This window comes from Melospiza melodia, chromosome 2 (genome assembly GCF_035770615.1).
Source record: "Melospiza melodia melodia isolate bMelMel2 chromosome 2, bMelMel2.pri, whole genome shotgun sequence".
Taxonomy (NCBI): Eukaryota; Metazoa; Chordata; class Aves; order Passeriformes; family Passerellidae; genus Melospiza; species Melospiza melodia.
Genome location: NC_086195.1, coordinates 81786688 through 81812845, shown reverse-complemented (window position 1 = coordinate 81812845; position 26158 = coordinate 81786688). Strand labels below are relative to the sequence as shown.

At 44.6% G+C, this 26158-nt stretch overlaps 1 long non-coding RNA gene across 2 annotated transcripts in view; it reads right to left on the bottom strand.

The window, feature by feature from the left end:
• The window catches only part of LOC134414458 (uncharacterized), a 29039-nt gene extending 3003 nt beyond the window's left edge, over positions 1 to 26036 (bottom strand). Inside the window, exons 1-3 of one of the 2 annotated variants that reach the window (XR_010026742.1) lie at positions 25931 to 26036; positions 22805 to 24232; positions 19374 to 21629 (exon numbers count right to left, since the gene is read on the bottom strand). This is a non-coding gene — a long non-coding RNA (uncharacterized LOC134414458). Of the gene's footprint in view, positions 1 to 19373; positions 21630 to 22804; positions 24233 to 25930 lie in introns of those variants that run through there. The other variant, XR_010026743.1, reaches the window with a different exon arrangement.
• Between the last annotated feature and the right edge of the window lie 122 nt (positions 26037 to 26158).

Sequence of the window (26158 nt, the reverse complement as noted above, 5' to 3'; positions counted from 1 at the left end):
AAGGAGAGCTGCTTCCCAAGCAGAAATCATGTGGAGGGGATTGCATACCAAGAGTGGGTCACGTGGTTATCAGAGGAGGAATTTCTACTTGGATGTTGCAGGAGAAGGGCTGGTCAGCTGGAGTGGGGCAGTAGGGAAAGGATTAGGTTTACCAATAAGAACTACTTTAACTTACTGATATTTGAAGTATACATATTTATTTATTGATAATGTATAGAGCAATTGAGCTATTTCTATTACCCTAAAGCTGAGTTATATATAGCTCTAAAAGTTCAAATTCCTGGGTCTTTATTTGGCTTGTTCTATTTTAGGAAGAGAATCCATATGTAAAATTCTGCTTTGCTATCGTAAAGTCCTGCCAAAAGTTTATTTAAAGAGCAAAACTTGGCAGAGACTGCTCTTTTATCTGCAGATTTGCATTGAGTCCCCTATGCTCTGTTGTGGTTAAGTGCTCTTATGGCTATTCAGTTTCTGGTGATTTCTGCTATTCTCTTGCTCTTCCTTTCTCTGTCTATATTCAGACTCCAAGGCAAGTGGGGCTGAGGAGAGCTGTTCACATGTAGCTGCAGAGGTCAGCCAAGGGACAGTGGTTTACTATTGAGCTGCTCCTCTTGGTAGCAGCTATCCAAGTCAGCAAGGTGGAAAACCACCACTGGGGATTTCTAGCAACAATGCACTGCAGTGGGTCTGAGCTGCAGCACAGCACAGTAATTTGGTATTGGTATCTGCAGGTCTGCAGTTTTCCTAAAGGCCTGACCCCGTTCTGAAAAGGACCATTAGGCAAGTGCTGCAAGAACAGCACTTCTGAGCAGCACTTGAGGATCTGAAGAGCGTGGTGCTCTTTCATTGTGAGGATTAGAGAGAGCTGCTCTGATTTCCTGCAATTAAAAGGCGTTCTGAAATTGTGGTGCTCATGCTCAGTCGGTGGCTTTGTAGGCTTATTAGTGTAAGAGATAATGGGGTGCCTTTAGTGCTGGCTAAGCAGGCAGAGTGTGTGCTGGGGATGTGCTCTTTCCCTGGCAAGGTGGTGGGAATTGGTAATCACAGCCTAGAAGGAGCTAAGGACTCAGGTCTTACCAGGTCAAGGGAACTTGATTTTCTAGCAGCGTTTGGTCCATTAAACAGAACTACAAATACACATCTGAGTGTCTACTGCTTTTAAATTAAAGAAAAGTTGCCCTCACATCTCTCTGGTAGAGCTTGGGCTAAACTGAGTTTTTCACTTTAGATAACAAATTTTATTTGTATTTGGCCAAAACTTACAGTATGCTTTATAGAAGGAAAAAAATATCCAGCATGTTCCTGTGTCTGTTTAATAGTTTTTTCAATTTAATGTAGCAATTAAAAACTGGTGAGATTTTGTGTAAAACATCTTTTTAATCCATATAGTTTTAAGAAACAAAAAACCAAAACAATGAAGATATCTTTTGGCTTAATTCTGAAAATAATACTGAGCTTTTGGTGTAGTTTTTTCATTCTTTTATTTGTAATGGATTTGCACTCTCTGAAGTGGGCAAGTAAAGTTTCTCTGAAGACAATATCTTGAGCACTGTGGCCTTGATATTTGGTAACCACAACATTTCCTCAATATTTTCCTCATTTTGTTAGGAATAAGATGTTTTCCTGCATACAAGGAGTGTTTCTAAGTGATCTGGTGTCTTGAAGATGTTCCTAGTCAGATACTCTGTGGGGGCAGTGACTTGCTTTGGATGAAGGAAATGATGTGTTCACAGTCTCTATCTTTTTTCCAAATATTTTTTACTTTGTGGCATATTTTATTAATATCCATCAAATAATGATGGCATGTACTCCACAATGCTTTAATTGTCCATTCTGGAGTGTTAGTTTTCAAAGACATTGATGTTCAGGAGAGGGAGCTGTCAAGCCTTTGTACTCCAGTTCATATTGACAAGCTAAGCAAAGCCTCGTTTCGTTTTTAAACCCTGATGGAGGGTGAAGGGCTCAGCACAGAAATGCATTCATGACATCCTCATCCAGCTGCTTGCCCTGCTTTAGGGACCATGACTCTCTGGACATAAAGTTAACCAGGGCAGGGGAGTGGGGGAGAGAAGCAGCTTGTTCAGAAAAAGTCTATCAAAGCTAAACACACCTTGTTATTAGAACTTAAAACACCTGCCGCCAGTCTTTATCGTGCCTTGAAAATTGAAATATCAGCTGCTGTCAGTGTGGGTTTGAGAGGCAGACCTCCATGCTGTTTAGTTCCTTGTTTCTGCTGCCATTCTGCTGGCAGTGTGGCTGGAGCCACACAGCCCCTGCCAGCCTTGTCGGATGAGCTTTTCTGTGCCATCTAGGCTGAGCCAGAGCTATGGAAAGAGCCTGGGGCTACTTACGTAATGCAGTTATATTGCTGTGACATTATCATTTTCAGCTATAATTTGATTTATTGCTCCTTTAAGCATTATCCTTTTCCTCTCCATACTACAAAGATAATAGCAACTGCCCTCTTTCTTTCTGCCATTTTTTGTAGACATGGATACGTAGTTGGTTATGTTTTATCAGACTATTTAGTTGGAGAAGTTTGATTTTTGAAAAACAGATTTTATTTAACACTGAAAGCCACAAATACAGCAAGGAAAGATATCTCTGTAACTTCCTAGGGAAGATGCTTACTAATTACTATTTTTATCAAGTCCTCTAAGACTACAAATAAGAAGGAAAACCTGCAGAATAATGATGAGGTTGGTGAACAATTCACCAATCCTGGAATTCTCAGTTGTTTCCAGAACAATACATTTGGCTCGTTTGAAAAGCTGGGTTGAGTGCAAGTGAATTTCATACAAGGCCCTAAGCAAGCCAGTGATGTTAGGTAAGCTGTGCAAATTATTTAAAAGTTGCCTCAAGAGATCCTAGCACTAATTTAATAAAACAGGAGCAATGCAGAAATACATGTCAAAGCTGTAAATCATGCACAAGCAATGGAGAGATGAAATTACTCTGCCCACTTCAGACAGTATCCATGTAAATTATCAAAATCCTCGGGCACTCTTCCCAGCAGACCTGGAGGAGGAATCCCAAGCTGCTGGCACGTACCCAGGTGCCAGTGGCACCCTGTGGGATTCATCCCCAGCTTTCTGTGCCCACTCCTGTGCAGATGTGACCTCTGAGCTGGCCACCCTTGGCTGCCTGCACAGAGCAACAGCTGCTTCTGGTGCACAGCTGCCCTGGGGACGGTGCAGGGCTGAAATGGGTCACAGGAGCCACATGGTGCAAGTGTCTCTTTGTGTCATTTCACTGCAGGGAACCCCGGGTGACCCCCTCAGCTGTGCCAAGTGAGGCACTGCGAGTCACATCCCTGCTGCTTTTACAGGGTAAAGGGCTGGAATTTGGAGTAGCCTGGGAAAGTAAGGGCTGATGGAGGAGCAAGAGCCTGGAGGTTGGACACTGCAGTGGTTACTGGAAGGAGCACTTCCTGGCAGTGCCCTCCAGAGCAGCACTGGGAGCGTTGCAAGGCATCCTGTGCTGTTTGTGGGGAGCTGGGGACTCATAGGATGCTATTTACAGACACCAGAGCCTGAAGTCTCATCCCACTGGTAGCAAAGCTTGGGCTGCAGCCCAGAGATGGGTTTGCCTGGCTGGCAAGAGACACTGAAGAGTAGGATTCAAAGCACTGATGTGAAGAGCAGGGAGCTGGTCAAGAGACTGCCAGCAAGGGATGCTGGTGCCTGGTGAAAGAGGCAAAGAGGTCAGGTCCCAAATCCTCCCACTGCTCTGCTGCATTTTAGCTGTAAATGTAGTGGTTAAGAGTTGTACATGAAAGGAGAGGCTCTAGTTCCTTTTCTGACAAACCTGGGTGGGTTCAGGCAGACACCTCTCACTCATGGCTGGGCTGCATGCTGGGCTGGGCAGGGTTGCAGTGCAGCAGAAACCCTGAGAGAGCATCCCCCTCTCCTCTTTGGTCTCTGCTGAGGCCTCTGTGGCATGACTAAAGTTTCCCAGAGGGAAACTAAAGAGCACCAGAGGGCTTTCTAGCCCCCAGGGAAGCAAGGCTGACCTCCAGATAACTAATCAAGGTACACGAATTAAAGAGAAGGAAAGAGGCTTAGGAGGGAGTACAATTCTGTGTGTAACAGAACTCAGGTCCAAGATCACTGTCACCCTGGTCTTCATCTTCCTGGCCAAGTGCCCTGGGACACCTTGGGGCTCAGAACTTGCTGTGAGATCAGCTTGGATGAGCAGAAGGCTTTGAACCAGAATCCCTGTCCCAGGTAAGATTTGAGCCTAATGTGCCAGAGGAGATTTTTAAACAGATGAGTCAGCTCTGAGAGTGGGAATGTCAGAAGTGGTCTGGGCTGTAAGCAGGGTGCTGGGAATGCCAGCCTAGATTAGAAAGCAGCTTTCTGCAGAGCTTTGCAATGTTGGAAGGAGATGTACTTTGTGTGATTAAACAGGGATGTCCCAAGGAATGTTGCTCTCCCCCTGCCCCTGTACTTCCCAAAGGGCTCACTGATGCTGGTGCTGGGTCCTCCTCATTTCCAAGGCATGTTCTGGGTGTGTCACAGTACCATGGGCACACCAGGGTCTGAGGATGGGAAGTGGTGCCAATAGTTGAACACATTTAAGTGGAAAAGCAAGTGGAAGAGCTGGATCTGTAGTGCTGAATAGAGTGAGGTGCTCCTCATCCTCACTGGGGATGAAGCTCCAGGTGTTGTGTAGAGGGGGAGCTTTTATTCCCTTGGACACATAGAAAATTCTAGACTCTCTTTGAAAATACAGAGTTGGAAACACAGGGTATAAATTCCCATCCATGTGGTGGTAGCAATTGTGCTGTACAGTGAAGATATTAATTTGTTGCCTCTTAGTTTTGGTCTCTCTGAAGGAGATTCAATTCAAGGTTAGTGGGAAAAAATGCAGCAATTGCTACAGAAAGCAATATTTCCTTTCTATGGGGTAAGTCTAACAAAATAGATGATGAGAATTATGCAACTTGCTGTCACCAAGGCATCTGAGATACTTTGTAAATGTTTCCACATGCCAGATCCTTTAGGTGAAACAATCAAAAAATTTTGATTTTACCTTTGTTCTGTGGGGAAAAAAACTAATTACTAACAGATACACAATGCAAAGAAAAATATTTTATTTCTCTTAGAGACATTGTAATAATTTCCAGACAGTAATAAACCAAGATTTAATTCTCCAGCTTTTAAAATTGTCTCATATGAGAGTAGGAAGATGGCTTCATAGTTAAATGTGGAACTCTAAGGGATGTGAATTGAATGGCAGGGTCTGCTGCAGGCTATCTCTGACCTCAGATAAGTAATTTAATCTCAGTGTTACTCCTGTTTGCCTGTGGAAAACTATGATAATATCCTCTTTTCATCAGTTCTCCCTTGGTTTGCTTAGATTGCAATCTATTCAGGTCAAAGATTTAGCCTTATCTTGTTTATATGGACCAATTTCACTGAGGGCCTTGAGGATGGATCTACAGATAATTCTATTTTCTAATAGTGTTATCTGGAAAATATCTACAATTAATCTATGAATCCAGTAAAATCACACTGAATAACAATTCCTCCCAAAATGCTTAAAACGTGTACTAAATTGCAGAATGGCAATATTATATCTAGATGACTGGAACAACAGCATAAATCTGCCATAGGAAGGTCCCCACTGCTGGCACAGTCTGAATATTTTATGCTAAAGTGCTGTTCTTAATCTAAGATGGCTGGTATTTACATAATGTCATAAAAGCTTGTAAAGGAGAAAAAGTAAGTTCTGCAGAAGTCAGGCAGTAGCAATCTCCCTTATTACCAGTTGCAGCAGATCTATTGGGCAAGAAAAAGTGCTAAAGATAAGTACCAGTGAAAATGGAGACAGTAAATCTTTCTTTTCCATTAGCTTCTGAGGCAAAACTGAGGAGGAATAAGAACAACTTAAGAACAACATGCAAAATGAAAGTCTGGAGTGATTTGTTAGAATGCATTATCTTTCCTCTGTAAAGAGAAGAATTGAAATTGTTCCATCTAGAGGCCCTGAGAAACTGGGAAGTACAGAATTAAGCAAGGGTTAATGAAGATGTGAATAACAAAAATCATTCCATAAAACTGTCAGATAAATGACCTCAGGGATCCAGACTTCATTGCTGCTGGTGAAGCAAACCTCTGAATGCTGGCTGCCCTGCTCGTGGGAGCTGCCAGCTCCTCCTGTGGGCTGAGTGCTTCCCTCACCCGCCAGCATGGCTTTAGGTGTCCCTCCTGGGTGGCACAGAGGAGCTGGGACAGGGCTGCACAGTCTGTGTCTGAGTGTTTATCCAGGTGTTGGGTGACAGCCCTTAAACTCCTCTGGACTCCCTGGCAGGCAATGGAGAGAAGGATGTTCCAGGCAGGCACCCACGTGTCCTGTTTCAGACTCTCACTCCGCATTTCTCTTGCCTGACTGGGAAGGATCAATGGTGTCTGAAACAACTTCTCTTCCCCTGTGCAGGGTAAGTGTGGCACCAGGGCATCCCCAGGGGCTAGACCAGCTCCAGGCTCTTCTGCTGGGACAGACAGGGCAGCACAAAGTCCACATGTCCAGGCTGTGGCTGGGGCTGGTCCCTGCCTTGACTGACTGCCTCAGTAATTCCTCTTTGCTTTTCCTCAGGGGCATCCTCAGCCTGCCACTCCTGCCATGGCCTGGGACTCCCCGTCTGTTTGTGGGAAGGGCAAGGGGGATCTCAGCCCTGGGGAACTGGGCTGAGTCATGGACACTGTGAAAGCCCTGGTTTGGGTTTATATGGAAAATAAACCCTTATCTGTACTGGAAAGGTTTAGACAGAAACATACACGGGGATGCAGGCTGAGACCTCATTGCTAGCTTTTTTCAGAAATCCTTCTTCATATATTGAAAAAAGGGGATTCAGAAATTAATTAGTTGATTTTTAAAAAATGGAAGAAACCACGGAATATTCTGAGCTGGGAGGGACCCACAAGGATCATCAAGACCAACTCCAAAGTGCATGGCCCAAACAGGGATCAAACCCACAACCTTGGCATTATTAGCACCATGTTTTGAACAGCAGAGCTAATCTCATATAATGACTTATATGGATAATATAAGTCATAATATAAGCCATATAGTCATATATGACTATAATGGATAAATCTGCCCAGTCTCTGCTCTCCCTCCCTTTTAGATGTTGTCTGTTTCCAAGGCAATATACATTATAATAATGTCTACTCTCAAAATTCTTGCTTTCTCACAGATAGAAGTGAGTGTTGCAGTCTTGCTGCCTTTTGACCACTTGCAAAAACTTCAGTTCCTCTGTGATGAGCTTGCTCAGGAGAGGTCCCAGCAGTGACATCCTGGGCTGGAGGGGTGTTTCTTAAAACCTTCACTGCTTTTAACAAGGACTGCTGCCTCCTTGCTTTTGTAAGGACACATCTGTGTGGGCAGTCACAAGAGAGGGGTCTAAGGAGGAGAGAACTTCAAAGTTTCAAACTGCACAGTTCACTGAAATGTATAATTCAGTTATGAGAATTGTGTACAAATTCTTGTTGCATTGTATAATTCTTGCAGATGATCTCCTGTAGTTCTTCACTGAATGTCTTCATTATTTTTCTTAATTAAAAAACAAAAAACCCCACCTTTTTTGGTTCTCTCACTTTCCTAGAATATGCCAATTGTTTGTAATTTGACTTAGATATCCTGTTCCCTGTTTCTTGCTGGATGGAACATGAGTTGGGAATGTGAGCAATTATTGTTTCAGGGTGTAAGATTAAAAGGAATAACACCCAATTTCTTCACATGTGGCAATGCTTGTTGTGCCTAGTAGCTATGGATTTATACCTGTGGTTCTACAGCTGATGTCCTGCTGTTCCCAGCACCAGTTTAATCACCTTAAACACTCCTGGTTACCCACAGTGGTTTGGAGAGGCTCTAAAACAGCATAAAACCTACAAAAACTGAGCCTTCCTAAGGAAAATAAAATAAACATGTACTTCACTGGCACTCTTCAATTTATGTGACAGCTAATATTTTTTCTACTTTGTCTGCTGTTTTTTTTAAGAGCCAGAAACCTTACATTTTTCCCTGAATAGCCTCCAATTAATGCACCTTGCACCTCTTCTTTATGTAGTATCTACACATGAGCTCTGTTTTTCATGTCAACAACTGAGTTTCTCATTCATGTCATGTGTAAACACATGCAGCTTGACTCTCTGGTGTTTTCATCAGCAGCTTACACTACACTGTGCCCTTTCCTAATATCCTTAATCTGGGCTTCTGGAAAATAAAATAGTGACCTACTTTATTTTCTGCCTTCAGAGGAAAAACAAAGTGCACGTGGTGGAGCAGCAGCTGCTGCTTCCTGACAGGGAGTGAAGAGCTGTAGTGCCCCTGATCCAGAGCTCTGCTGAATTCCTGTTCTTACATCCTCCTCTCCCTGCTCCCTGGGTGTGGGCACTGGCTGCATCTTATCTCTGCTGCTCGGGTGCCATCACCCAGGTCTGGACAATCAGAAGGGATTGCTTCCACATGAGGATGTGTTCATTACAGGGAAAGTGGACTCATGGGCTGCAGTCCCTCTGTGCTCACAAAGCTGGAAACATGCCCACAGCTCATGAATGTGTGCTGTGTATGGTGCTCCTGCTCTCTGACCTCTGCCTGTGCCACCAGTTATTTGGAAAACACAGGGAACAGGGACCAGGGCACTGCTTTCACTTTGCAATATGGGGGGAGGGGGCTCTTTCACGTGGTTTTCTCCCTCCCTTTCTGCAGTGGGTGATGGTGCCAGTGTTGACTCATCACCTGCTTGCTTCACAGACCTCTTCCAGTGTCTCCAGAAGCTCCGGTGCTTCACAAGGCTGTCATACAGTGATGAGAGCTAGGCACCAAAATAGAAAATCAATAGTATGCAAGCAGTCTCCTCCCACACGTGCTTTTGAAAATCTCCCCCACAACCTTTTGCATCAACACTAACCAGATTTCACCTATAAATCTGCTGCACTTAATCTCTCTAAGTACCTCTCCAGCACTCGTCTCTCATCCCCAACTTAAGCTCCCTTATTGACAGATGCACACACACACACAAACAACTTATTTTTCCCCCCTCTCAATCCTCCATTGTTCAAAACCAACACAAGACAACAGCTCTGGCAAGGCTGTGTCCGTCCTGCTTGCACTCAAAGTGGTGACCAGTTCAAAATAGGAGGAGGGAGCTTTGCTCTGGCCTGGCTTTTGTGGAGCTCCTTGTGAGAGGCAGCCAGTCAACCCCTGGTCTCAAATTTGGGGACTTCTGCGCCCATCTCCAGGTTTCCTGCAAAGCCACAGCATATTATCTGCACAATTGCACAGTGGTGGCTGCATGTTTTACCCTTGGCTGGCTTTAATGCTGTCTTCAAGTTATTGTTCCAAGACTGCCTGGTGCAACATCAAAGCAGCAGCCCAGACAAAGCACATTCAGGCTGGGAGCTGGGGTGGAAAGAGGGAAACTGCAGCAGAGCAGTCATGCAAGCTGGTTCTACTTTGGCATCAGTGGGAGTGAACAGCAGGCAGGAGAGCTGCTGGTGCAAGAAATTTTATAGGTGGATGAAATTTTATAGGTGGGAGCCTGGCTAGAGGGAAAATCCAACCCATCCCAGAATGCTAGTTTGGGTTTTTTGGGGGGTTGGTTTGTTTTGGTTTTTGTTTGTTCGCTTGTTTTAGGTTTTTTGGTACATATTGATTGGAAGTGTTGGAATATTTGGACTAGGGCAACAGCAGGAAGAGTTAACATAGTGTCTGAGATAAACACATTGGCTTTTTCTTGTAGCAAAAAGAGATGACTAAGCTGAGAATTCAAACAAGAGCTGATCTCCATTTCAGATCTTGTTTAAGAGATTAATTATGGAATATTGTAGACATAATTAAACATGAAATCAAGGGCAAATAGGCACAGCCTCACACCAACTAACATAAATATCAAAATTCTGCTGAAACAGACTGAATTTCTGTACTTGGAAGGCAAGAAATGGCCACAGCCTCTTACAGCTCTCACATAGATAAAAACAATGACAGCAAGAAAAAAGGTCTGGATACATTAATTGACAAATTTTATATTGAAGAAAGACTAATGACTTTCTACAAGCACAATTGCAGTAAGTTTTATAGATACTAGGTGGTCTCATGCTAATTATTTTCCACTTTCATAGCATCATAAATTCAGGGAATCTAAATTAACATGAAAATATTATTTCATCGTATTACTAATCTGTTGAATAGCTGGAGAAACAGAATCTAATTACTAATATGATGTGCCTGTATTCTCCTACAAAACTGGTGAAAGGAAAAGCAATGTAAATTGAGAGTCCTGACATTCAGCTGCTGTGTCAAGATTTAAGGATTTAAGGAATTTATTTGTAAACATACAAAAAACCCAAAAAAACAACCCACCCTGGAGGAAATGAAATCACAAATTTAACTAATTGAGAAAAATAGTCTCAAATAATCTCAATTTAACTAATTGAGACAAAATTCCAGGCTGCACTGGTCAGCTGGTCAGCACCTGTGTTTGAGGGTTCATTTTTCACTGAACTCTTGTGAATTCCTTGTGGTCTGTCCAAGTCTTTGCCACTTAGAAAAGCTAGTAATTCTGGTTTTAGGGTTTTTTAAATGAAATTGTCTGTCACAGACACATCAGTTTGACTCTCTGAATTCTACAGTTACTCGAATCACACATGTCCATTGAATCAAGGTCCCCTTAAGGAAGGGAGGTGCACAAATCAGTGAATCTGTGTGTGTCAACGTGAGCTGTTTCTTTCCAGAGGGGCATTGATGCCCTTCTCAGCACCAGGGAGGGCTGGCACGGCTGCCTTTGCAGCGAGGACATGGTGGTGCTGGTGGCTTTTCTGTGAGTGCTGTGCTGGCTTTGGCTGCAGACATCCTGGCTCCTCTCCTTTGAGCGGCCCCAGGCACCGGGACATCCTGGGATACAGCCCTGCAGAGTGGATGTTTTGGCCTCTCATTTGGCTTTCCAGTCTCTCTGTTTTGTGCGCCTTTCATCAGGCCCAGCAAGAAGTCTAGTCAGACTTCTGTTGCACACCAGCTTGCTCTCCCCTGCCCTTAGTTTGTTACTCCTGGTTTTTCCTTGCTCTCATTTCTTTTTTAGAACTGGCCCATTTTGGGCACTGTATTTTATCCTCTGCTCTTGGAGGTGATCCTCAAAATGTCTTGTCCTTTCTGCTTTTTCTTCACTGCCTCACAGCAATAAAGAACTGAATGTGTGCGCTGCTTTTGAGGACAAGAATATGAAGTGTCTGAAAGTACTGTTGAACACAACCTCTCTCATCTGCATGCATGGGAAGAAAAGAAGAGAACAAATCACCTGTGTAACATTCCACCTCTGCAGGGCATCAAGGATAACTTCAATTCCATGGGCTATGTGTTTCCCTCAAGGAATGCTTAAAGGACACAGCTGAGAAATGGCTGGAAATAAGTGATCAGAAACAGAAATCAGATTAGGGGGTTTTACCTGGGATTTCTTGGGAAGTTCAGCCACTTCCCACACTGCCACATTCCTCTCTTGAGGGTCTTGCCCTTTTACAGTGGGAGGAGACAATGTGATGAAGATCTGGAAGGGCCAGAAGATCAGTGACTGGTGAGTTGAGCTCACTCACACCAGTAATGATGCCCTTGTGGTCAGACACAGCCAACAGAATTCCAGCCAGCCAGCTGGAATTTGGCTCATGGTAGGCAAGCCCAGCAACCTTTTGAGTCTTAGAGCTCAAATAGCCTCACTTCATGCAAAAGTAGGTATATTTCTCAAGTTTGATTCAGTTATAAAACTACTATCTTGGCCAGATTTGTTTGCCCTTGCTTGGAAAGGACAAAAGAGAAAGGCATGTGTGTTTTTTCCTTCCTTTTATCTCTATGCAACACTGCCTGCAAGTTCAGGGATATTTAATTTCCTTGGTTTTCAGTCATGTATGGAAATGGGTGTGGAGCAAGGGTCTCAGTCACTTTCCACAGGACAAAGTAGTCTGAAGGGTTCTCTCCTCCAGCCCCGCAGCCCATGCCTCCTGTGCCCAGAAAGCAGAAGGGGATGGGCAGTGTCTGCAGCCAGGAGTTCCTGTGTGACCATCTGTGCTTGCTCACTCCTTGTCTGCCCCACCAGGTCACACCTGGGTCACTTCTGGTGCCACAGCTCCAGAGCAGCCAGGTTTGGGCTGAGTTTCTGTTTCAGCACTCACGGCTGTTCCTGCCTTCACAACAAGGTGTTGGACTGCTGGCTGCTCTGCTCTCAGCACTCCAGCAGTGCCTGCAGCTTGGCTTTCCAGCAGATTGCCTTTCAGTGCAGCTGACACGCTGACACCATCACAGAAATGCCAGGGCTGGGATCTGCTGGTGCCTGGGATCTGCCCCTGGGCATTGCCTCCACACGTGTTAGCCTCTGGGTCAGGTTGCGCTGCAGCAGCCCAGGGTATTTCCCAGCTGACCTGGTCTGTGGTATATGTTAGAGACAGAAGACAAGGTCTGCATGCTGGACTTTCTAAATGGCATGGCCTTAAAATGTTTCTGTCCTCATCTCTTGCTGCTTTTTAAACAATTCTCCATTCCTTAGCCCAGCTGCTCTCTGGAGTGTGGGGCTTTATCCACTCACATGGACCAACCCCACATGCACCAGCTCCTTCTGCTTTACAAGATGCCAGGAGAGATTGCTGTCCCCCCGAGGTTTCAATAACGTTATTTCCATATTTATGGAAAAAGATAAAAAATATCACAGAGTCAAAGAATAAACTGAGTTGGAAGGGGCCCACAAGGAGCATCAAATCCAACGCCTGGTCCTGCACAGCCATTTCTATTTTGATAACAGTGATCCACAATACACTTTGTGTTCCAGAGGAATCACAGAAGAAGCTTCAAAAGTCTGTAGTTCCCTGGTGCAAAAAGTCAAGAAATGTGCTCAAAACCAAATTTGTTTCACAAGCACATGAGCTCCCATTTGTCCAGCTGAACGAGGACTGAAGGAAAGTGCAATTTTTTTTAAAATCCTGCTAAAACTATTTTTGTCTTGATAGGATCATAATCCACATATGCTGTAATGCTGGTTACTAATTAAATAATTCTGAGACTTAGAAATGCAGATAAAGCAAGAAGGGATTAAACTGGTAGTTTTAGTATCTTTAGGAAATTCCCAGTTGAATTTTGCAGGAAACTGCTTAAATGAACACAGGGACAGGAAAAAGAGCTTTTTGACAATTACTGTCTACTGTATGGAGCCAGTAGATCTCTAATAGTGATGTCTCTGCGCACATTAAGAGAAAAAATGTTGTGATACATATGAGGTCAGTACCTTCTACAATTCAGTAACGTCCAACCTTTCTTTATGTGTGAGACAAACCTATTCTTCATCCTTGTCAACAACAGATAATACCAGTGTGGGGTGAAGATCCAAAATTGATGGGTGTGAGGTGTATCACACATGGCCTGGGAGCTCCTGGAGGCAATGTGTGGAACTTGGGCACATTGTGCCTTACCAGGAAGGATGCATTTGGCACTGCCCTCCATGCTGTCCACAGTTCTCCTCTTCCCATGCCTGCTTCCCCAGGAGGTGCTCCTCTCCCTTTGGACAGGACTGAGGAGTTGGAATTAGAAGCTTTCTCTTCTCCCTCATGAGACCTATGGGAAAGGGAAGTTCTCTCCTGGCTCTGTGTGACCTCCAACCCCATATTCCCCTGACTGTGTGCAAGAGTGTGTGCAACCTTGCTGTTCCTCAGTTGTCCCCAGACCCAGGGAAAGGGAGCAGCAAGGAACCAGGATTTTGGGAGCCAATTCCTTACTGGCCCCAGGGCTGGCCCCAGTGCATCCAGCTGCCCTCTCCAGCATCCTCACACCTGAACCTGGAGCCTCACTACTCTGCTTGGTCTTTGGCTCAGGTTTTGCAGGGTCTGGCTGAGCTCTGAGTTAAGTCAGCTGCTATTCTTGCATTACAACTTTGCTTTTTGATACTTTAATTTAGCTGTGTAATAAGATGCTTAAATGCAAATGACACTCAGGTTATGGTTTATATAATGTCTAGATCTGTCCTTCTCACTTGGAAATGGGCAAATTACTGGCAAGTGCAGCTTTCTACATCTCTGACAGTGCTGCCTTACACAACCAGGACCCCGGGGTTCAGCTTGATCCTGGTGCTACAGCTGTGGTATAAAAATAACTAACTACACTTTGGAGCCCTGCCTTTGTCATTTAGCCTGCTAGTGTGATTGTCCAGGTAGGGTTTACAGCAGGAAACCCCCAGTAAAGAGCAACACACTGGACAGAGATTTGTAGCAGCATGTTGTAGTACTCTTTCAAAGAGAGAGAGAGAAAAATATGTTACCAGTGTGAAATGAAGGTGGATAAAAGTGTTTCATTATTGCTCCGTGCCATTTTAGGAGCATCCTGTGTTATTCTTGTTCTTTTCAATTCTTATTGAGTGTAAAAGTAACACAACCAACTATGCACAAACACTGTATTGCAAGATAATAAGTTGTCATCTGATGCTACTTAGAATTTTCAAGGACCTTTTGAGAATACTATACTCTCTTAACTGGTAGCAGGTTAATGTACTTCCTTTGTGGAAATGACTTTTCACTTTTGATGTTAAGAGAAACTTCTCTGAAAACCTTTCTCCTTATCTAGAAGCAAATAGTTTGCAATGCTTTAATATAATTGAACATGCATAAAGCTCAGTGTATGAAAAAAAAAAAAGACTTAAAAGAAGTTTATTTATAAATTATTAATAGAAAAGCATAATTCCCTTTAAACGCTTCACTATATTTGAAGTGCAAAAGGCAAGTGAGATGCTGGAATCACACCAAATTTACATTAAGGCTCTGTGGTACTGGGATCTGTTCATTATTATTATTATTTTATACACCTTCTTAAGTGTTTTCCAATTGCTTAGTAAGGGAGTTAATTGGTGTCATTTGGTCTTTTTCTTACCCTTTCCCTTTTGTTGGTGCAGCTGAGTATTTTGGTGGGGTCGGTTTTCTTTAGGATACATGAACCTATTATACTGGCTTCAACAGAGAGAGAAGGTGTACCTTGTATTTGGGACTGAGAGGGGAAAGGCTGAGTGTCTCCAGTTCCTGTGAGACCCCATTCCCAGAGCAAACAGACTCAGTGATTTCCAAGGACACTGAGCTGAGCCCTTGCTGAGAGCAGCATTTGGGTCAGCACAGTTAGGTGTTCACCGGCCTCGAACAATTAACCAGCTCCAACCCTCCTGCCTCTGGGAGACAGCATCCCACCTCTGCAGCTAAAATCTTCCCAGAGAACTGGAGAAGCACACATTTAAGCCGATTCACAACAGCTTTAATTAAACCTCAGTTAAACTGGTTCACATTTAAATATCCAGGAGATACCAGCACCCTCCACACTTAATTACAGCAGCACAGCCTGATGCCCTGCTCTGTGCCCAGGGGTGGGCTCATGCTCGGGGCTGCTGGGCAGGCCTGTGGGGTGCACAGCTCTGCTGGCCGCTCCAGCCCCAGCCCCAGCCTCACTTGCCCACCACTCCCCGGCCCTCCCTAGCCCTCCCCACTCCCTGGTGGCCCTGGTGGCCCTGGGCAAGCAGCTGCAGAGCGTAGGGAAGGCAGGCAGGGAGCCCAGGGCCAGCCCAGCCCGCCACTGCCCTGCTGCTGAGGGGAAGCTGCTTGTATGGGCACAGGAGAGGTGGAGGCTGGTGGTGCCCAGCACTGCCTGCAGCCATATGGCTGCTCCAGGGGCTTCCTGGCACAGCCCCCAGCAAATCCTCTTAGTTCAGCTTCCCCCATTTTTTGCCTCTTTGATGTCAGTCTTGCCTTGGTCCCCGCTCCAGTCCCAATTCCCACTGCAAGCTCCCATGGTCAGGCTGTGGTTGTGTCCCCAGCGCTCTCACGGCCCGGCCACAGCTCAAGGATGGGACATTGAGGTTATATCTGCTCTCTGCACAGGGATGTGGCTGGTAGTGAGACACCAGGCACAAAACAGCCAAAAACCGTGCCACTGAACCATCTTGCCCCTCAGACCCAGTGGCTGTATCCAAACTCCCTCGCCTGCTGCTCTGGTAGCTGCCATGGGCAATTAATGGAGATGTACAAGGCCAAGGAGAGCAAAAAGTGTAATCTGTGATGAGGGGCACTGCCTGGCAGCAAAGACCAGGAAAGAAGAACTTAAATTTGCTGCTGATTCTCTGCTTTGATACCTTGCTACGTTATCTGTCTCCCTGTGTCACAAGCAGACACTAAACACAAACCTACTTTTCTAAAGCTGTTATGAGGATTCTTGTTGAAAATTTGATCAAGAAAGTGAAAAGCAGTAATTAAAATGTTCTTATATAGAGTGGAAGCAGGTGCAGAGCATTATGTATCAGGAAGGATGGGTTCACATTTGCAACAGGCCATTGCAATTTATTCTGTTCCTCATAATCTAGGTAAGAGAACAAAAATGCTTCCTGATCTCTTTTTCAGTTTTGAAACAGCATAATAAAAAAACATCTGCTAAAGCTAATGACTGCATTTGCATAGATTACTTGTGACAATCCAGCACACAACAGGGTGTCCTGCCATGCAGACAACAAGCCACAAGGGTGATGCACTTCTCTGGCATTTGTTGCCATAAGTCAGCGACACTTCTACAATAATAGCATCAGCTACTTTCCAGGAGGGCTTTGGCTAACAGTGCCAGAGAAAATTACTGGCTCCCTCTTGCTTTCCAAGATGAAAGGTGTAGGGCTCTCTCCTGCCAAGTGTGGAGGAGCAGTGGAGGAGGGGAAACAGATTTCATGGAGGCGCCCAGCAAACCACCTTGGCTCTGGTATAGTGGGGGCAAGGCTGAGGGAGGCTGAGGGGGTCTGAGCCCTGGTGCCCAGCAGTGGGGGCACAGGGCTGGCCACAGACAGCACGGGCAGGCTGTGCACAGCCCTGCCATCAGCCAGGCTGAGGGAGGGCTGGTGCCTGCCATGGGGCAGCGTGGCTGGAAGCCATCAAGAGTTGGAGGGGAAAAAATGGCTCCTTTGTGTTTTCAGCACAGTGGTTGAGTTTTATGGCATGGCTTTGTTATTCTTGCAGCATTGGCTACGAACAAATAAAAGACGACAATTTATATCCTAAGGCCAACTGGCTCTGATACGGTGCTATTCCTTTTTGCTTTGCTTAATTGGGCTAACAGAAAAAGACAACAGCTGCAATGGTGGGAATGAAAAATGCCTTTGCTTGTCCTGGTTTTGACAGCAATCAGCCTGACAAGGGACTATCAATTGATCTGAGATAAGCATTAGTGAAGGATGCAGATTGTTGTCTGTTTATCCCCTTTACTATTTCACAGATACAACTACAAATAAAAAAAACTAATACCAAGAGTTACTTGAAGAGTGAGCAAACTGCTACGCATGCTTAAGACCAGCATGAAAAGGAGAGGAATCTCTCTGAAAAAAATGTTCTGGGACTTCTGTGTGTTTGGATATGCACATATCTATGTGTACACATGTATGTTATGAAGCAAGAAAGTCAAAAGAGAGACAGGCCATAGTCATGTGTTTCCAAAAAAAATCAGGTCATTTTCTCCAGTTTGTTTTTTTCAAGTCTGCAGATCTAACAGCCACAGGATGCTTCCTTCTGTCCTGGTAATCCATGAGTTCAGGCAAGGCTCTGTGACCACCTGTCAGCCTATTTTTGTGAATCTCTGCGGAAAAACTCCACAAAAATGAGTGGATGATCTTGACTGTCCCATCTGATAGACACAACACCTTTTGGATTGGTGCATAATTTTTCCCATTGGGTTCTGCTGGAAGCAGGAGATTATATGCCCTGGACAGAAATCAAGAGAAATGTTTTTTTTCCAGTCAGCCAGAGATATTGGGTAAACTGGTGCTACTGGTTTCCAGTTTGCCTGCCCCTGGCCCTGATCCAGGACTGTGGAGTTTGGTGGGAGTTTTGCAGCTACCATCCTTGTTAGATGCTGAATCCAGCTATTGTGTGTGGAAACATCACTGAGGAGAGACTTTCACGTTGCAAGAGACTGGTGGAGGCTTGCTTTGCCTACCAGGTACCCTACCAGCCAACTCAGAGGGCCTAATCCTGTGTTTCTTACGTGGTCCTGTTTCAAATGGTGCTTCTCTGGAAACCTGCTTTGTCCGAGCAAAAAAGGAGTAGGAGTGGAAGCCCCAGTGATTATTCCTCTCGGTAGGAATCTATTCTTAAACTGCACTCTACTCCTTAGATATTTCAGTAAAACTGTCATAAATCAACACCCACTGCTTCGTTTTTCTTAGTAGTGGAAAAAAAAAAAAAAAAAGCAAAGAGAGACAACCCAAAAGCCGTCCTTCAGCTGACATTCAGCTAGAATTGATCGAGCGATCTGCTGTCAAAGCAACAGCATTTGTCAAAAATAGCCCCATGGAAAAAAACCTCTGGTGTTTTTTGTGTGGTGTGTGCCACAGGATGCTCCTTGGTGAGAGCAGCGTGTCAGGGCCAGCACCGAAATGGGATCAGGGGTGTGAAATTATCCGTGCGCTGCTCCATGAGCCACAGCATCCCCTCCACTGCCTCCTGCCAAGGAGCTCACTGATGTGCACCAAGGCAGAGTTTCCAGAAGGAACAAGCAGGGTCAGGATTCTTTAGAAACCCTCACAGCTCTGAGGGTCCAACACAACCAAAATCCAGGCTGCACCAAGCCTTTCTCATGGGGTAACCTTGACCAGAGTCCCAGTCCTGCAAACCCACGACAGTCTGAGTAGCTCCTCCAGTGCAAGGAGAAGGCGCTGCCATGTGCATATACCTTGGACAATGCACGTGCTTGCTTCAGAGAAGATGGAAAATGCTTTAAATTTCTGTGCAACAAAGTTTTTTTGCCAAACAGAAAATCTCAAAACTGAAAAACATTGGTTGATATTTTTGGGAAAGTGGGGAAACAACTTAAATGCCACAAATATCAAAACATTTAGAGATGGACTGTTTTGAGCAAACTTAGGTGTTTTTCTCTGAACATTTAACTCGAGCTCAGAGCTTTTAGAATAAGATTTACCCCATCCACCCATAAGCTGTCCTGTGAAACATGTCAAATAAACTGCACCCTGAGAATACCTGCCTTTTGCCACATTAAAAAAAGGAGATTTAAGCTAACTAGCTGAGATGCAGCTGTTTACTCTGCAGCTGGTTAAAGCATGGAGAGACAAAACCTTCCTTTTGGTTTGAGACAAATGGGAGCCAGTGATTCCTACAACCTGGTTATGTGTGGCATCTTATAGCCAACTCTTTTGGAAGATTCTGAGGCATACCCTGCATTAAATGCAAAACACATAGTGTGTATCTGTATACAGGAGCATTTGCAGTTTTGAGGCTCCTAAAAAAAATCCTGACTTTCATAATTAGCTTTGAAAATCTGTCATAATAAAACTCACAATTCTTTCTTTCCATTTCCCGCCGTGTCCCAAGACACAGTTAACATTTATCTGGTATCCTATTTAGTGAGGCTGAATCTTTAATTAAGGTCCCAATTCAGACTTTTACACCTGCTGACACTAATCAGAAGTATTTCTGCTGAATTCAATGGGAAGGTCAGGGATAGTACAAAGGCAAGGAAAAACCTCAGGCATCCTCAATGTGATTAAAGTTTTCTAAATTCTTACTTCTCAATACAAGTGTCTTAGCAGAACTGTTCTCCAAAAATCATGCTCAGCTGCATCTCAACTGTTTGAAAAACATATTCTGACCCAGTATTCCCCATGGTCCCCCTAATCTGCTCACACTCCTGTTTGGGCTTTTAATTAAAGATAGTGGGGAAGACCCATCCCTCCTGTGGTACTATTGTTTGTCAGGTCTGCTGAGTCTGCACAGCCAAGATTTTATTTTCATTTATTTTTGAAGTAGAAAAACTTAACTAGCAGAATTAAAAATAAAATTTAAGTTGTTATTATGTCTCAGATACTGCAGAGATCCAAAGAAAAATGGCATGTCCATTTAAAAAAACATATTTATGTGATTTTTTTTAACCTTCCTCATTTCAGTTCAGTCCAGTATATGGAAAAAAATAAACTCTAAACATTTCCAGTAATTACAGTGCAAGTAAATCTGGGATTGGACTGGGTTAATTCTTAGAGGTTCTAGCTATACTGTTCCAGCAGGATTAAAAGGTTTTGGGTTTTTAATGCAGAGGGCTAGGGCACTAACATATTATTAATTAGAAGTAAATCTGTCCCTTGGGGGACTGCATGCACTGCCTTCATTTTTAATTTGTATTTAGCTTTAAGACAAATGATGGATATTTTCCCTCTTTCAGTTTCTCAGTTGTTTCCTTATTTCTCTGTAATCCTTTTGTTTTGCATTGGGAAGAACAGTTGGATAACACAGAGACAGTATGCAGAGAATTGATTTTTTCCAATCAGTTGACTGAACTGGAAAACATTAAATAATTTTCTTTGGGGTCTAATAATGTTTTGCTTCATTTTGGGTAAGTTACTATTATTTTCCCATCTTTCTTTTCAAAATAGCAAAATATAAGCCATTTATACAGAAATGTTGTTTTGACAACAAAAACTCTACAAAAATCTTGGATGAGCTACTGTATCCTCATCCTTTCTCAGTTCAGATGGTTTCCTTGATTTCAGAAACCCTGTGATTGTTTTGTTCAACCTGAACATCCATTTCTTGCTGACCTTATTTTTCTCTCTCTCAAGTTGCACCCAGAAGGGATGCCGGGGCTGAGGGATGGTAATAAAAGAAAGCCCCACAGTGGCCACAGGATTCCTTTCATGTGCAGAGAAGTTGTTGGCCCTTGCTGCAAGGATGTTCCCAGTGAGGACAAGTATTCCTTCTCATTAAGTAAGTCCTCACTAGGAGGTCTCAGGCCCGACACAGCCTGCCAGGCTCATGAAATGAGACTACTTCCACTTTTGGCTAGACTGGGCCAGGATTTAAACTTGTGAAAAGTCTGTTTTCTTCATTCCTCCACATTTATGCTGCGGAAGGGCACGGTTGTTATCTGTTCAAGATTCTGTACCCTGGCTCTTGCTTGTTGTGGTTTCTCGGAGATTTAGAGGACGTTCAGGTTTCCTTGAATTACACAGCTCTGCAGCGGGCACTTTCAAATTCTATAAATTTTTGGAGTTTAGACATAATTTTCTGAAAATAGAGTCCAGGTCTCTATTTTGAGAAACAGGTCTTGTTCTGCTCACTGAACACTTCCCAGTGCTGCAGCTCTTCAGCCAATAAAACACAGTAATGACAGTTTATTATCTCCCTGGAGACTGGAGATATACTGTACAGGGACATGCACATCTCCTAGTCATGATGAACTTTGCTATCTGTACATTGCACTGATACCAGATTTTGCTGGTGACAGTTTTCCATGTGTTATTCAGGCATTTTCTGGCGAGCCTGTGTGGAGATGACAGTCTGATAGAGTTTCCTCACTTTATCCCTCATCTTCTACGTGCCACTATTTAGTCTTCCTTCCATATATTGAAGTTTTTAGATTCCCTTAGGAACTTTTTCCCTGACACATCCCCAGATTTGAGCTGCCTGTGAGCAGGAGTCAGCCAGGCTCTGGTCATGCCGGACTGCACACCTCTGGTCTTCATGTCTCTGCAGCTGAGGAAAGTTTGGTTGGAGGACAGGATATGGAAAATGGTCTGGCCTGGGAAAATTGAGCTAAAAAGTGGTCCTAACACCACTTGTTAGCTGCTGCTGAATGGGCTGGAGAGGAAGGAAGGAAATATGTGGTATTAGAGGGTATTGATCCGTTGGGAGACAAACGCAAACAAGTGGCCAATGTCAGAAATCCAGACACTCTTCCCCTTTACTTGTATGAGCAGCCACTTGCCACTGATACATGTTACAGCAAGAATGGTCACATGAAAGATGAGAGATTCTTCAATTCCTCATTTCTTTTACTGAATTTTTTGCTGGTTTTAACTGTTCTCTTTTTCTAGTCCCAGTGGCTCCCTAAGCAGATTTTAAGGTATCAGTAGAGATCTGACACTACTTATGTCTCTCTTAATGAGCCCATTGATTTAGTAATCCAGCAAAGAGCATCTCTCCCATTTCCTGGTACTGTAATGCACTGAAGAGTTTAACTGTGCAGCAGCACACCTAATCACGTAAAAACAAAATGCTGTGTTCAAAGTAACTTTTCAGGTAGTGGGCCTGTTTTCCCTATGGACACATTATTGCTCTCGGCCTCCTTGCACTCATCCTTAAATTCTAGATCCTGGCAAGGTAATTATCTATTGCTTTCTAAAAGCCTGCTGACTTTCTCCCATTACCAGCTGGGGCCTAGATGCAGGCACTGTGCCAGCCAAAGTCTTGTAATTCACATTCACAGTGATTTAGATTCACTGCTTATCATTAGGAAGACCTACAAGTTTTAAATTGATGTAGCATTTTTGAGCCCCATGAATTATATATGCATATGTACAATTAACAGTGGTACTCCAAGGTCTTAAAGGTCTTTTCAGACCTGAACAATTCCAGGAGCCTAAGTGGTGGGTGAAATACAACCACAGAGAATGCTAACAAAATAAAAACCCAAACAAAAAACCCTGACACCCCCCCCCAAAGAAAAAAAAAAAAGGTAAAGAACTTCAGCAGAAAAAAGAGCAGTTTTGTGTCAGTTTTCTGGCTTAAAACTGAGCATATCCTGCTTATGTTGGGAGGGCTGCTCCTGACTCTGGAGTCACTGAAGCTTCACAGGAATGAAGCATGAAGTGAAAAACTCCTGCAGAGATGTTCAAACACCTCTGTCCTGTCACCATGTGCCCAGCGCTCCCCTTCAGCACTTGAGACAGCCTTGAAATACCAAAAACCGGGGCTTCTGTCAAAATGAGGTACAAGATGGTTTGCTGCCTGTCACTCCCATCACTAATTCATACCTGATGAAGCCTGGGATGTTATTCAGTATCCATTCTGTGCCACAGCCTGCAGTCTGGGGCAGCTGAGAGCCCCTGCCTGGTGTAATGCCTGGGGAGAAGGCAGGGTGATGCTCTGCAGAAGGTTTGTAATTCCCGCCGATCCTGCTGTTCCACAGCTGCGGGCTGCCCCTGAGCCTCCGCAGGGATCCAGGCTGGGACAGGACGGTGGCGCCCGTGGGTCACTGGAGAAGGCACCGTGGTGGGAAAGGAGCAAAGCCCTGGCTTCCTGAGGATCGCAGCACAGGTCAGTCTGGAGCCAAGGATGAGAGCTGGACCAGCAGTCTGTGACAATGACCTTTAACAGGCAGCTCAAAAGAGCTGTAGGATATGTCCAGGAAACAAGCCTTCCCGACAAAGTCCTTAATTGCTATTAAAAAATATATACCTATAAATGCTACATTTTCTATATTACCCTTTTTTGAATAATTTTAATATTGTGTTTCTTGTCTAGTTTTCTTCATTCATACTCAATCTAAACATAAAAAAAAAATTCCACCTTGGAGAACAGACCCTTTTTGATATCCCCTTCAGCTAGAATAAAACCTGCTGGTGTGGCTGTGCCACGCAGCTCAGCATGGGAGCTCTTCCACCACATCAGATGCCCCTCAGGCTAAGACAGGTCGGGGGAATGCAGTAGGAGCAGCCCTCCCATCAACAGCAGCTCAGCTGCCCCTCGTCTGCATGTCATCAGGAGCTCCCTGCTGGCTCCGAGTCTCTCTGTGCTTTTAAATTAGAGCTCCTCATTTGTTTTCACTTTGCAAGGTGTCTGTCAGTCGTTCTTCCTCCTTGCTAAGCATGCAGAGTTATGATATTTTTCACTGTCAGAAGCAGACTTCCATTTCAGACCTACAGAGATTAAGGGAAGCCATAAAGAAATCCCTGCCATAATTCAGGGGACTGAAAAGCATGTCATAAGTTCATTATGAATCCGTAGATGTCTTCAGGTCAAAACAAAAGGATAAAAGAAAAAATGGGAATATTAGTCACTTCCAAAATTCAGTGCTGTACCATTTCCTTTTTGGAATGACTATCCATTTCCAGAGGTACTTCAAGATTCTTAAATAATGTCTTTTAAAGTGCAAAAAAGTATTGAAACGAAATGTATAGAAAAAAAAATCAATTTGTCAAAACATTTCCCAAGTAGTAATTTCAGGTTGGTTTCAAATCACTTTCCTCCACTAACAGTTGAATTTTAAGCTGGCTGAAAAACAAGCTGAGAGTTCACTCTTTCTGTCATAGCCGCACATATTGTCACAAAAAGAAAGAAGTCACAATAAGCTGTCTGTTCCATACAGCTGTGAAGCATTAAGTCACCTCTCTTCTGCCTTTTGTATCTCTGAGTCTCCTTCCATTGGACCCAACGATTGTAAGAAGAATCCAGAAGAACTGCTGAAATACCAAGGATTGGTGAAATGAAAGTACAAAAATAGAGAATTTTAGTTGGGTGGCCAAGCCGTACTTGTTAGCTTTTTACCCAATTTTTTTTCTCCAAGGTACATGATCAGGGTGTGCTCTTTCAAATTTCAAAGTATGCTTAGCTCTTTGTATTTGAATTTTCTCAAGATCATTTGGTATTCTCTCTCTTTTATCAATTTTTTTTTCATTTGTGTAAAAATGACCAAGTAATGGGGAAACTCATGACGTGGTACCACTGATGGAGGCACAGTCAAGGTGAGGAATTTGCACCTCTGGGTCAAGGTTCTGGTCTGTCTCCTGTCTCTGTGGCTTCTGGGTGCTGGGCACGTTTACAGACTGTACTCTCTAAAATGTAGAGACTGCTCCTCCTCCAGCCAATATCTTGGCTTCTGCCTCATCTGTCCTTTCCTCTGTCTCTGGCAGAAGAGACCTGTAAGTTGAATGATGTGCTCGCTCATATTGCTCTTATTGAACACTTCTAATTCTGAATGCAAATGGCACTTTTATACATGAACAGGACTAAATTCACTGGATAAATTATTCACAACAGATAATTCAACCTGCTCTCATGGGAGAGTGCAATGAATGTCTGATGATGTTAAAAAAACACCCAAACCTACAACTAATTCTTCCAGCCAGTGAAGTCAATGGCAAAGCCTTTTATTGACTTCAAAGGGAGCTCCATACCAGTGGGCCCACACACGATTTCTCTTTAGTGGTTCTCACTTGCATTTAGAGCTTAAACCCAGACAAGTGTTTCTGTTTTTTGTATGGCACAGCTGGGCTGCCAGGACACGCACTGTCACAGCTCTGGGTGAGAGCAGCTCTGCTCTGAGCTGAAATAACCCAGCTGAGAGTTCAGCAAGTCTGGAGCCCAGGGCTGGTTATTTTGGTCAGGGTTGTCTAAATTAGAGAAAATGACACAGAGAGGTGATCTCTCTGTTCTCCACAGCATCTTGAGAAAGCAAAGTGGAGAAGAGGGAGGTGTTGAGCTCTTTTCCGTGGTATCCAGCGACAGGATGCATGGGAATGATTCAAAGCTGCACCAGGGGAGGTTCAGACTGGACACTAGGATGTATTTCTTTACAGAGAGGGTGGTGAGCACTCCAACAGGCTTTCTAAAGAGGTGGTTGGTGCCCCAAGTCTGTCAGTGTTTAAGAGGCATTTGGACAGTAGGTGCTCTGGGCCTTTAGGTCGGGCAGTTGGGCTGGATGACTGTTGTGTACGTTCCTCCCAACTGCTCTGCTCTGCTCTGCTCTGCTCTATTCCGTTCCATTCTCACCTGGGACAGATTTGCAGCCAGGTAAGAGTTTCAGGGTGACACCAGCCACCTTGATGTGACTGGACCGTTGGCCATCATCGCTGGTGGGAATTTGACATGGACGTAATTTGAGTGCCATGACTGTGCACAGTGGCTGCAGGGGCCGAGAGAAGGCTTTCGTGGGGGCTGCCACCGTGCTCCCGCTCCATGGCAGGGGAGGCGACTGGGGAGAAGGCTGGGCTGTGCCCCAGCCTGGTCGTCGGCAGTGGGCACATGTGGCCGCGGGCACTGCGGCGAAAGAGGGACACGGGGGCGGTGGGAGTCGTCCTGGTGAGGTGGGAGATGGGAAAGCAAGGGGAAGGGGGAGAACTTAGCATCCTTTTCCTCTGCCCACAGGAGTATTTACGTACCGGGTTCTGTGTGCGTGTCCCATTTTCCCACCCGTCTGTCTCTGCCGTGTGGTGCACGGGCACCTGCAGACCGCCACCACCCCCCGGCGACCCCGGCCCCGCTTTCTGTCGGCGCTGCGAGCGCTTCGCTGCACCTCCCAGCCCATGGTGCCCGGCCGTGCGTGGGAGAGGCGGCGGGCGGCGGGCAGGGGCCGCGTTATGTAAGGGCGGCGGGGCGGGCGGCGCTGC